Source organism: Salvelinus sp. IW2-2015, linkage group LG19 (assembly GCF_002910315.2).
Source record: "Salvelinus sp. IW2-2015 linkage group LG19, ASM291031v2, whole genome shotgun sequence".
In the NCBI taxonomy this organism is placed as follows: domain Eukaryota; kingdom Metazoa; phylum Chordata; class Actinopteri; order Salmoniformes; family Salmonidae; genus Salvelinus; species Salvelinus sp. IW2-2015.
The window spans coordinates 13523916-13537406 of record NC_036859.1 but is presented as its reverse complement, the minus strand read 5'-3'; the positions used below and the strand labels follow the sequence as shown (position 1 = coordinate 13537406).

Here is a 13491-nt window from a genome sequence, read left to right as displayed (position 1 = left end):
TGCGTGCATGCATATTTGTGTGTTTTCGCATGTATTTTTGTGTCTGTACTCTAGGCTACATGCGTTATGTATGTTGTTTAGGAGAGAAGCACGTGTCTGGTAAATGTGGTGTGTGAATGTTGATGTGATTTGTATATGTGTATTGCCAAACACTGTGCTGTCATCCCAATCTATGGACACTCTACTTACTAAACAGCCAGCTAAAATCTATTTCCTTGTTTGGTAAACTAAGAGGACTTGACTTCATATTAACATAACTCATTAGCTACCATCTAGACTTCTCCCAGACCAGATTTACAAGTCCCTCCATTACTCTCTTTTTTTCAATTATTTAAATGGTTCTCTTTAAGGTAACCACGAATGAGCTGAAAATGATAGATATATTAGAGAAGTCACATCAAAGGGTAAATATGTTACTTTGTCCCCTGTTCTTGCATTGCCAATTCCATACAATGGGTAAATTCAGAAGGGCTTTAAAACTTAAAAACAAGTAGACTTTAAGGAGATATTTTTGTGTGTTTTTATTGACATTTTACAAGCATTCTTTGAGTATGCCAGAACCATTTGCCTCCCCTATAAATAGAGAATCTGAATTAAAACGTGTAGCAGGATACGGTCATCCAATATGATATGTGACTGGAGGACTAGAAGGTAACAACATAATACTTGATTTAATTGTGACCCCTTTATTTTACCCTCTAGTGGTTTCTTCAATAATCAATAGGTGGGCGGTCCACCGTTCAGACCCTTCATGTTTTACTATTTGAATAGACGTCAACACGCCCCCAATCACTCCATTATCCTTCGTCACGGTTTCAAGTTAACATAAAACATGGTTCTCTGGAGAAGCCAAATGAAAATAGAAAAAAAGCAGATAGGCTGAAGTATAAAATGTATCTTAGCCCAGGTAACCATTTCCATATTATTTAAAGAATGTCCTCATTTGTAAACCTATTGAGGGAGAGGCAGAAGGAGACACATGGGGAGCTAGYTACATCTCTTGAATATTGAACGCAGCCTTTTGATTCAATCTCAGCCCCATTTTGTCTATTGCTTCGCAATTCAAAAGAGAACCCTCTTAATCTGGGCCCGCACAAGGCTTGTTTTTTCCCTCCTTCATATACTTCATCCTTTACGCCTAGATTCAGTGAGAAATAGACTCAACTGGCACCTAAGTGCTGTGATATTTTTACGAACAGTGACCCCCTGTCAAAGTTTTGTTGTTGTACAATATGTAGTGTCCTGCTAACAGGGAGCATCTGGGAAACAGGAAACAGTTTGACCGAGTCTGAGGGTGTGAGAGTTATTTATTTTTTTACACTGAAGTAGGTGTATACACCATCAGTGTATGTTTTAAAGGTATTCACCCAGGCTTCTCTGGTGAAGGTATTTCAGTGCGAAGGCAAATGCGTAAGTGAATGCAGGACCAGGCAGTTCTGTTCGTCAGGTTCCCTCACTGTGTACTGCTGTAACTCTACTCTGCCCTCCCATCGGGTACTGGAGAGCGTGTTGCATGTGGAGTTTGATTTCCACGGCAGGTCCGTAATGAAGTTTTACATTTAGTTTTAAGAGAGCAGCAGAGCGCGATCAGGCCTTGATTAGTGAATTCTAATTGAGGATAATAAGGGGGAAGCGGTGATTGTTTCTAATTTTTGCCATTAATTGCAGCCGATGTCGTTGATTGAGGACAGGCAGTGAGCTGCTGCTGTGTCAAGTGACCTACCGGCAAAATCACAGTGCTCCCAGAGCCTCTCGAATTACGCGTTTACAAATGAAATGAAAACTTCTCTCTCTCATTCTGTCCCTCTATCTTTCACTTTCTCTCTCTTTTCAACTCTCTATGGCAGTTAGCGAGCTGTTAGCCCTCTCTTTGTCTCGTCCACAGTCTTCATCATGAAGCATGTTTAAACTGTCATCTCCCTGGCGGGAGTGTAATAAACTGTAATCACAGGTTAGCCCTGATACCTATTCCACAGTACCCGCATGCCCAGGAGAGGAGAAGCTGAGAGAGGCTGCATGGCACTTAGCTGAGAGGAGAGAGAGACTCCTGATCCTCAGCGCGCCTCATTACCGCTGTTCGCTTCCTCGCTCTCTCGCTCCCGACAGCCCCTCATAACCACTAGCTAATAACGCCAAAGTGAACTCTCTGAGCGGCTCATAACAGTAGGCTACAGGACCTCCATTTTAAACAGAGAGCCATTCGGCGGCGCCGTTCCTGCTAAGTTTTATTATGGTAAATTGAATGTGATCCATCAGATTTGGATCGCTTTGAATTGAGGAGGACTTCAGATGAGCCAGATAATCTCTGATACAGTTCAGGGCTGGCGTTATGGGCGAGCCTTACGGGGCCGGCCCGCTCTACAGTATCTTTTTCCCCGTCCAAATAAAATTATTAAAATATTGATAATTTATTTGACCAAGATGCGCGCAGACAGAAATACGCATCAATGTCATATAAATCATCAGAGCGAGCAAAACAGCATCCCTCTGTCAGTATGTGTATCCCATGTATCTGATGCTGTCTGGACAAAAAGAGTATGCTAATTAAACGCTAAGGACGGCAACATGTCATACTCTTTTTGTCCATACAGCATCAGATACATGGGTTACATATAGTAAGACAGAGGGGCGCTGTTTCGCTCTCTCAGATGCTTTCTCTGGTGAGATAGTAGTTTCAGCCACTTGGGGATTGAAGGAAAGTTGGTGGGTGCATAGTGCACTGTTCGGATGCTGGAATTATTTTTGGACAAACGTGCAAAGGTCACCTACTTTTTGAAGTGATTTGTTTGACCTCCAGACTGGTTGTGTTTGACCATCATGACTGGTTGTGTTCATGCCACATTAAAAGGTAATTTTACAGTTAAATGACATGTATTTACTATAAAACCCACACTAGAACCACTAAAGCAGTCAGTTGGACTGCTCATTGTTGTTTTTTTATTACTCTGACATTTTTTAAGTCATGCCCCACTCTGTCCTTGACTTCTCTTTAAAACACACTTTCGTTGTTATAACCAGTTTTGGGAGGGCATGTCGTTTTTTAAATGGTTTTCCCCCATTGCCCCTCCTTCTGACGACAGTAGGGCCTGCTCCTCTCCTTCTCCCGATAGTTGAAGGTGCCGTGCCCAGTTGATAATCACGCCGATAATTGCCTCAAAACTGAACCTAAACTATACCAAAACTAATTTCACACATATAGCAACAGATTAAATCAATGAAGTAAGGTATGATGGGGAGAAAGGAGAAGAATTGGTGAGTTGATGAGCGAGGGGAAGTGAACGATGCATAATTATGTAATCACCCATTGTGAATGAAGAACAGGGCAGGCCATTCTGTTGTATTGATCTATTCTAATTATAAACTGAAAATGGTATGTACCCTATATCAGTCCACCAGATCCAAGCAGTCTTATCAGTCTACTCTGGCCTACTTGTAGTACAAAATGAGCATGTACATCATTTACAGCGGCAAGAAGACCAACACAAATGGATGCACATGCTGCGTTATCGTTGCTACAAAATCTGAATGAAAATGACTCCGATGGTGGGGAAGAAATGATTCATTATGACATCTCTGATGATTCTGATTCTGAGCCTGAACCTACACCTCCGAAGGCTAAGCGCTAAAACGCCATAACGGTATACACTGAGCAGTTGCACGCGCCACCACCGATGAGATAAGAGAGAGGAAGGGACGGTACTACTTGGATAGAAAAAGCCGGTGACAATGTTACGGGCCGATTATCAGCACAAAATGTCTTCACTGAGAGAGCATGCCGTACGTCTTAATTAAAAAACAACATCGGCAACGCACACACCAGCTTTTATTGTTTATGTGACATGGACACACTCCAACTGACGCCATTGTGTGAAGACGTACACCATGTAAGCACGAGCTGGCAATAATTGACCATTTCTGACTACTGTCATATCTACACTTATAATCATTATAATGCCATTATTGCTTTGGTACAGATTTTCACTATTATCAAGTATACTTGGCGCTTATGACGATGTTTAGGCTGCTGATGTTTTCATAATTTGTGTTATTTGAAACATATGTATTTTGTATTCTAATGTTACTTAAGACCTTCATAAACACAACCAAATTATTATTTTTGCGATAGCACATATGAAATGTATTAATTACACTGTTAGAATGTTGCAGTCAGAATGCTCATTAGCTTGAAGGGGGGTCCCTCGAGGCCCAATGGTTCTAGTATGGAAATCAAATGGCTGTCCAACTGATTAGTTCTGGCGCTGGCCCTGATACCGTCGCTAGTGGAAGTCTACACACCCCTTGCACAGTCTTCACATTTTGCTGCCTTAAAATGGGATCTAAAAAGGGATATATTTTTTCCCCCTACAGATCTACACAACCTAATCCGCATTTTCAAAGTGAAAGAAAAATGACTAAGAGATATAAGATGAGGATGTATTGATTGTGTGTGTCTGAACACCCCAAGAGTTAATACTTGGTGGAATCACGTTTGAACGCCGTTACAGCTGTGCATCATTTTGAACAAGATTCTACCAACCTTGCAGAACTCTTAATTTTTGTCCCTAACTTTTGTTAGGAATCATTGATGGACAGCTATATTCAAACCTGGACCATTCAGGAACACTCAATACCTCTTGGAAAGCCATTCTGTCTTTGTCTTTGGCATAATTCCAGGGTTAAGTTTCCTGATGACTGAGGCAAACTTTTTACCTCGGCTTTGCTCCTTTCATATTTATTTTGATCCTATCAAACTTCCCAGTCTCTGTCGGTGACGAGCATAGCCATAACGAGATGCTGCCACCACAATACTTGAAAATACAAAGGGATCGACAACATTGCATTCACTCCACATTACTGGCTTGGATGACAGTGAAAATGTAAATTGTAATGTTAAGAATCAAGGACCCCAGTCACCCGAACAACAGCCTGTTCATCCTTGCTACCATCTAGAAGGTGGAGACAGTACAGGTGCATCAAAGCTGGGACAGAGAGACTTAAAAACAGCTTCTCTCTCCAGGCCATCAGACTGTTAAACATTCATCACTAGCCGGCTACCACCCGGTACTCTACCCTGCACCTTAGAGACTGCTGACATAGTCATTCAATGACTATGTGTACATTTGGGACAAGTCTCTGAATGTCCTTGAGTGGCCCAGCCAGAGCCCGGACTTGAACCCGATTTAGCTCGTCACGGCCCAGTACATCACTGGGGCTCTGCTGCCTGCCATCCAGGACCTCTACACCAGGCGGTGTCAGAGGAAGGCCCAAAAAATTGTCAAAGACCCCAGCCACCCCAGTCATAGACTGTTCTCTCTACTACCGCATGGCAAGTGGTACCGGAGTGCCAAGTCTAGGACGAAAAGGCTTCTCAACAGTTTTTACCCCCAAGCCATAAGACTCCTGAACAGGTAACCAAATGGCTACCCGGACTATTTGCATTGTGTGCCCCCCCAACCCCTCTTCTTACGCTGCTGCTACTCTCTGTTTATCATATATGCATAGTCACTTTAACTATACATTCATGTACATACTACCTCAATTGGGCCGACCAACCAGTGCTCCCACACCAGCTTTTATTGTTTATGTGACATGGACACACTCCAACTGATGCCATTGTGTGAAGACGTACACCATGTAAGCACGAGCTGGCAATAATTGACAATTTTTGACTACTGTCATATCTACACTTATAATCATTATAATGCCATTATTGCTTATAATTATTGATTATTGCTTATAACACACATTGGCTAACCGGGCTATCTGCTTATAACACACATTGGCTAACCGGGCTATCTGCTTATAACACACATTGGCTAACCGGGCTATCTGCTTATAACACACATTGGCTAACCGGGCTATCTGCTTATAACACACATTGGCTAACCGGGCTATCTGCATTGTGTCCCGCCACCCACCAACCGCCAACCCCTCTTTTACGCTACTGCTACTCTCTGTTCATCATATATGCATAGTCACATTAACCATATCTACATGAACATACTACCTCAATCAGCCCGACGGTGTCTGTATGTAGCCTCGCTACTTTTATAGCCTCGATACTGTATATAGCCTCGCTACTGTTATTTTTCACTGTCTTTTTACTGTTGTTTTTATTTCTTTACTTACCAATTGTTCAACGTACTGTTTTACCCACTTTATATGTATATACTGTATTCTAGTCATTACTCATCCAATATAACTACTGCCATAAACACATTTTCTATTCATATACTGTCCGTACTGTCTATACACACTATATATATAAATACAATGCCTTTGGAAAATGTTCAGACCCCTTGACTTTTTGCACATTTTGTTACGTTACAGCCTTATTCTAAAATGTATGAAATTGATTTTTCCCTCATCAATCTACACACAATACCCCATAATGACAAAGCAAAAAGTTTTTTAGAAAAGAAAATGTTTTAAAAAATAAAAAACTGAAATATCACATTTACAAGCTTGGCACACCTGTATTTGGAGAGTTTTCCCCATTCTTTTGCAGATCCTCTCACGCCAATTAGATGGGGAGTGTTGCTGCACAGCTATTTTCAGGTCTCTCCAGAGGGAGAGGGTCTTCAGGGTCAAGTCCGGGCTCTGGCTGGGCCACTCAAGGACATTCAGAGACTTGTCCCAAAGCCACTCCTGCGTTGTCTTGGCTGTGTGCTTAGGGTCGTTGTCCTGTTCGAAGGTGGACCTTCGCCCCCAGTCTGAGGTCCTGAGCGCACTGGAGCAGGTTTTCATCAAGGATCTCTCTTTACTTTGCTCCGTTCATCTTTTCCTCGATCCTGACTAGTCTCCCATCTTCCCTCAATCCTGCCGCTCAATAACATCCCCAACAGCATGATGCTGCCACCAACATGCTTCACCATATGGATGGTGCCAGGTTTCCTCCAGATGTGACGCTTGGCATTCAGGCCAAAGAGTTCAATCTTGGTTTCATCAAACCAGAGAATCTTGTTTCTCATAGTCTGAGAGTCCTTTAGGCGCCTTTTGGCAAACTTCAAGCGGGCTGTCATGTTCTTTTTACTGAGGAGTGGCTTCCGTCTGGCCGCTACCACAAGGCCTGATCGGTGGAGTGCTGCAGAGATGGTTGTCCTTCTGGAAGGTTCTCCCATCTCCATAGAGGAACTTTGGAGCTCTGTCAGAGTGACCATCGGGTTATTGGTCACCTCCCTGACCCAGGCCCTTCTCCCCTGATTGCTCAGTTTGGCCAGGCAGCCAGCTCTAGGAAGAGTCTTGGTGGTTCCAAACTTCTTCCATTTAAGAATGATGGAGGCCACTGTGTTCTTCGGGAACTTAAATGCTGCAGACGTTTTTCGGTACCCTTCCCCAGATCTGTGCCTCAACACAATCCTGTCTTGGAGCTCTACGGACAATTCCTTAGGCCTCATGGCTTGGTTTTTGCTCTGACATGCCCTGACAATGTCACGTCCTGGCCATAAAGAGGCTTTTATTCTCTATTTTGGTTAGGCCAGGGTGTGACTAGGGTGGACATTCTAGTTTCTTTATTTCTATGTTTTACATTTCTATATTTTGGCCGGGTATGGTTCTCAATCAGGGACAGCTGTCTATCGTTGTTTCTGATTGGGAATTATACTTAGGCAGCCTTTTTTCCTTTGGTGTTTGTGGGTAGTTATCTCTTTGTTAGTGGCACTATAGCCCTAGTAAGCTTCACGGTCGTTTCTTGTTTTGTTTGCGATATTTTAAATAAAAGGAAAATCGGCCGTGACAGAACTACCCACCACCAAAGGACCAAGCAGCGTGGCCAGGAGAGGCAGCCCCAAAATATTTTTTTGGGGGGGGGGCACACGGGATGGTCGGCGGAGCCGAGGTTGGAACCAGAGCCAGTCGGGGAGAAGAAGGTGAACTTGGAGGGGAGTGAAGCAGAGACAGTTAAGGAGTTGCTGGTGAGATTGGAGGAGAGAGTTAGGAGAGAGCTGCTGTGTTGGTGCATGAGGCATGACATTCGCCCTACGGAGCGTGTCCTCAGGTTAATGTCACCTGAGTCAGCTCTCCATTCTCGTCCTGAGGTGCGTGCTATCCGTCTGGTGAAGACTGTGCCAGCCCCACGCACCAGGCCTCCTGTGCGCCTCCCCAGCCTTGCACGTCTTGTGCCAGCTCTACGCTCCAGACCTCCAGTGCACCTCCACAGCCCGGTGAGTCCTTCGCCAGCTCTGCGCACTGTGTCTCCGGTGCGCTGTGACAGCCCAATTTGTCCTATGCCTGCGCTCTGTACGTGCCGGGCTAAAGTGGGCATTCAGCCAAGAGGAGCGGTGCAAGGTCTAAGCACCAGATCTCCAGTGCTCCCCCACAGCCCGGTTCGACCTGTGCCTGCGCTCTGGAGGTGCCGGGCCAAAGTGGGCATTCAGCCTGGAGGAGTGGTGACAAGGAGAAGCACCAGATCTCCAGTGCTCCCCCACAGCCCGGTTCATCCTGTGCCTGCTCCACGGGCCAGTCCGGAGCCTCCAACGACGGTCTCCAGTCCGGAGCCTCCGGTGACGGTCCCCAGTCCGGAGCCTCCGGCGATGGTCCCCAGTCCGGGGCCTGCGGCGAGGCTCCCCAGTCCGGGGCCTGCGGCGAGGGATCCCAGTCCGGGGCCTGCGGCGAGGGTCCCCAGTCTAGGGTCGGCGACGAGGGTCCCCGCACCAGAGGCTCCACCAAAGTGGGGGGAGCCAGAGGTGGAGCGGGGTCTACGTCCCGCACCGGAGCCGCCGCCGTGAATAGATGCCCACCCGGACCCTCCCCTATAGAGTCAGGTTTTGCGGCCGGAGTCCGCACCTTTGGGGGGGGGGGGGGGGGGGGGTACTGTCACGCCCTGGCCATAGAGAGGATTTTATTCTCTATTTTGGTTAGGCCAGGGTGTGACTAGGGTGGGCATTCTAGTTTCTTTATTTCTATGTTTTGTATTTCTATGTTTTGGCCGGGTATGGTTCTCAATCAGGGACAGCTGTCTATCGTTGTCTCTGATTGGGAATCATACTTAGGCAGCCTTTTTTTCCTTTGGTGTTTGTGGGTAGTTATCTTTGTTAGTGGCACTATAGCCCTGTTAAGCTTCACGGTCGTTTCTTTGTTTCTTGTTGGCGACATTTTAAATAAAAGGAAAATGTACGCTCACCACGCTGCACCTTGGTCTCCTTCCGACGACGGCCGTGACAGACAACTGTGGGAACGTTCACCTACTCTGCGTCTCACAATGACACAGCGGTTGGAACCAAAAATCTCAAATTTGGACTCCTCAGACCAAAGGATTTCCACCGGTCTAATGTCCATTGCTCGTGTCAACTGTGGATCTTCATATAGACAGATGTGTGCCTTTCCAAATCATGTCCAACAATTTAATTTGACTCCAATCAAGTTGTAGAAACATCTCAAGGATGATCGTAAAAGGTCATAGTAAAGGGTCTGAATACTTATGTAAATAAGATATTTCTGTTATTTACTTTTAATACATTTGCAAAAAGTCATTATTTTTCAAAAAGGTTGTCGTTATGGGGTATTGTGTGTAGATTGATGAGGAAAAATACACTATTTAATCTATCTTAGAATAAGGCTGTAACGTAACAAAATGTGGAAAAAGTCAATGGATCTGAATGCTTTCCGAATGCATTTTATGGTGTGTATATACAGTACCAGTCAAAAGTTTGGACACACCTACTCATTCAAGGGTTTTTCTTTATTTTTTCTATTTAATACATATTAGAATAATAGTGAAGACATCAAAACTATGAAATAACACATATGTAATCATGTAGTAACCATAAAAGTATTAAACAAATTGAAATCTATTTTAGATTCATCCAAGTAGCCACCCTTTGCCTTGAATTTGAGCTTTGCACACTCTTGGCATTCTTTCAACCAGCTTCAGGAGTTAGTCACCTGGAATGCTTTTCCAACAGTCTTGAAGGAGTTCCCACATATGCTGAGCACTTGTTGGCTGCTTTTCCTTCACTCTGCGGTCCATCTCATCCCAAGCCATTGCAATTGAGTTGAGTTTGGGTGATTGTAGAGTCCAGGTCATCTGATGCAGCACTCCATCACTCTCCTTCTTGGTAAAATAGACCTTACACAGCCTGGAGGAGTGCTTTGGGTCATTGTCCTGTTGAAAAATAAATGATTGTCCCACTAAGAGCAAACAACATGGGATGTCATATCGCTGAAGAATGCTAAAGCACCCCCACACCATCACACCTCCTCCTCCATGCTTCACGGTGGAAACCACACATGCGGTGATCATCCGTTCACCTACTCTGCGCCTCACAAAGACATGGCGGTTGGAACCAAAAATCTCAAATTTGGATTCATCCGACCAAAGGACAGATTTGCACCGGTCTAAAGTCCATTGCTCGTGTTTCTTGGCCCAAGCAAGTCTCTTCTTCTTATTGGTGTCCTTCAGTAGTGGTTTCTTTGCAGCAATTCGACCATGAAGGCCTGATTCACGCAGTCTCCTCTGAACAGTTGATGTTGAGATGTGTCAGTTACTTGAACTTTGTGAAGCATTTATTTGGGCTGGTAATCTGAGGTGCAGTTAATTGTCAATTTCTGAGGCTGGTAGCAGCAGAGGTAACTCTGGGTCTTCCTTTCCTGTGGCGATCCTCATGAGAGTCAGTTTCATCATAGCTCTTGATGGTTTTTGCGACTGCGCTTGAAGAAACTTTCAAAGTTCTTGAAATTTTCCATAATGACTGACCTTCATGTCTTAAAGTAATGATTTACTGTCATTTCTCTTTGCCTATTTGAGCTGTTCTTGTCATAATATGGACTTGGTCTTTTACCAAATAGGGCTATCTTCTGTATACCCCCCTACCTTGTCACAACACAACTTATTGGCTCAAATGCAATAAGAAAGAAAGAAATTCCACGAAGTAACTTTTAAGAAGGCACACCTGTTAATTGAAATGCATTCCAGATAACTTCCTCATGAAGCTGGATGAAAGAATGCCAAGAGTGTGCAAAAGTGTTATCAAGGCAAAGGGTGGCTACTTTGATGAATCTACAATCTAAAATATATTTTGATTTGTTTAACACTTTTTTGGTTACTACATGATTCCATATGTGTTATTCTACAATGCAGAAAAATTTTAAAAATAAAGAAAAACCCTTGAATTAGTAGGTGTGTCCAAACGTTTGGCTGGTACTGTATATACATACATACATACATACATACATACATACATATACTCATTCACTCGTTCTGATATTGCTCATTGATATTTCTTTATACTGTAGTTTGTTTGTTTTTTGGAATATGTGTGTATTGCTAGATATTACTGCACTGTTGGAGCTAGAAACATTAGCTTATCTCTGCACATCTGTGTACACAACCAATAAAAGTTGATTTAATACTGCAAGACAACACCGCAAATACATTTTTGCCCTCAATTAAAAACTACAGGTTTGGGTCAAATCCAATAAAGCACAACACAGAGTGAAACCCTTTGTACCATCAAGTATCGTGGGGGCAGCATCATGTTATGGGTGTGCTTGTCATCGGCAGGGACTGGGGAGTTTGTCCGGATCAAAATAAATATGAAAGGAGCAAAGCCCAGGTGAAAAGTTACATTCAATAACATTCTTTCACTTTTAAAATGTGGAGTAGGTCCCTTTTTAGATTACATTTTAAAGCAGCTAAATGTGAAGACTACAATGTGTGCGTTTACTTTCACTCTGCACTATAAAAATAATAATTTGGTGGGTGATTATATTTGTCCTATTTCACACATGTACAAGTGTGTATTAATATGCATGTGTGTATTGGAAATGCGTTTTTTGCATGTCACAACTCTCCCTGAGAGACCCTCGGAGAGTGGGGTCACGGCATTGCTCATTTATGTGTATGCGTGGTTTAACAGGCTCTTATCAGTGAGTAATAGCATTTTGTCTACACACAACTATCAATGGCTTTGTAATAGTTTGTAATCATATGGCTCCAATGGATGTAGCTTCACAGATTAACATATTTCACCTATTGAGTCAATGGCAGGAAAGTCTGAGCCAAAGACAAACGGCAATGTATTTCAACCTCATATTTGTTTTCCGTCGCAAAACGTTTTGCTACGGTGTGCCCTGATGAATATGACCCATGTTTCAGGTGCAGGGCAGAGCAGCGGATCATGGGTCATGTTCCACAACATTGGGGGCAAAAATTGATAATTAGAAGTATTTATGACACGACGGGGCCCCCAGAGGGGAGGCCTCCCCTTTCACCTCAAGCCACATTAAACAAATGCTGCCTGTCATCATCCAGAGTTGGACAAGGTTGGAGGGTTGGGGCCCCTTCGTTCTCCTCTCAGAGCTGCCATACGGAGCTGTGCTGGCGGGACAGACGCTGGGGTAAAGGGGGAGGGAGGGAGGGAGGGGGGTACTCTGTGGACCCCTGTGCCCCCAGCTGTCTGCGCCCAGCTAATGACTGGTCTCAGGGGGGCTGTTGTGGGAGAAGCAGGGAAATTGAAACAGACGCCACGGCTACATGTATGGCTCCTCTGCCATTCAAAACCACCCGGTGAGTAGAGGAGGGGAGAGCGAGGGAGAGGACTGGTGATATAGTAGGCTAGGCCAGCACTGAGTGTCAGTCACTATATACTTTATTAAACCAGCAGCATCTATTAAGGTGCTATAATCAATAATCAGTCTTTGTTGTTTTTGGTGTTTTTTGTGTCTTTCCTCTAGAAATTTGTCCACGTTTGACTATTATCTATGTGAAATAAGATCAAGAACAATCGAAATGTAAATATTATTCTGATAATTCAACTAGCAGGTATACTGCAGGTATACTGGATGTATTGGTGGAGACACATGATGCATCGTTTTTTGATGTACATCAATGATAACTAAAAGAATCCCAAGCACATATGTATGCCTAATAGTGTGTTAGTTCCTATATTTGGTATCCCACTCTCCAACCTGGCCGCCTGAGGCCTTTTAAAGATCTCCAGTATCCTCCACTTTAACATCCTTCACCCCCTGCTGAGCCCATCCCACATCCCTCTCCTCCCTCCAACACAGCCCCATCTCCCGTAAGGTATTGACCAAATTAGGCCTAATGTCTGACGTTGTACACTAGTGGCTAATGGCACAACCAGCGACAGTGGCGGCATTAGAGTATGTGCAACTGGCAACAACAACAGCAATAATCCCTGATCCAAGCCGCCTTCTCTCTTGTCTACCGCCCTCCTCCCCTGCGGCTGGGAAGGTGCGTAGGGAAGAGGGAAGGCAAAATGAATGGCGTTTGCCACACTACAATGAGCTTTTGATGGTAGACAATGGAGGATCCTGCCTGCTCTCCACACGGGGTGGTAGGAGGAGAGCAATATGGGGCTCATGGACTGGCCCCGGCCCTCGCTGCCTCCCTCCCTCTCCCCGACCCCTGAGGCCCCCGGCCCCCATCTCTCCGAGGACTCATAATGGCATCCTGAGGGGGAAAAGAAGAGGGAAAGTGATGTCAAATGTCAGGAAACCAGAAAGATGGCAAGCTGACACCCCCCTCCA

At 44.5% G+C, this 13491-nt stretch overlaps 1 protein-coding gene across 1 annotated transcript in view; it reads left to right on the top strand.

Annotated features, from left to right (window-relative positions):
* The window catches only part of LOC111978956 (arf-GAP with GTPase, ANK repeat and PH domain-containing protein 3-like), a 231378-nt gene that overhangs the window by 168107 nt on the left and 49780 nt on the right, over positions 1–13491 (top strand). The gene's annotated exons all lie outside the window — the stretch shown is intronic.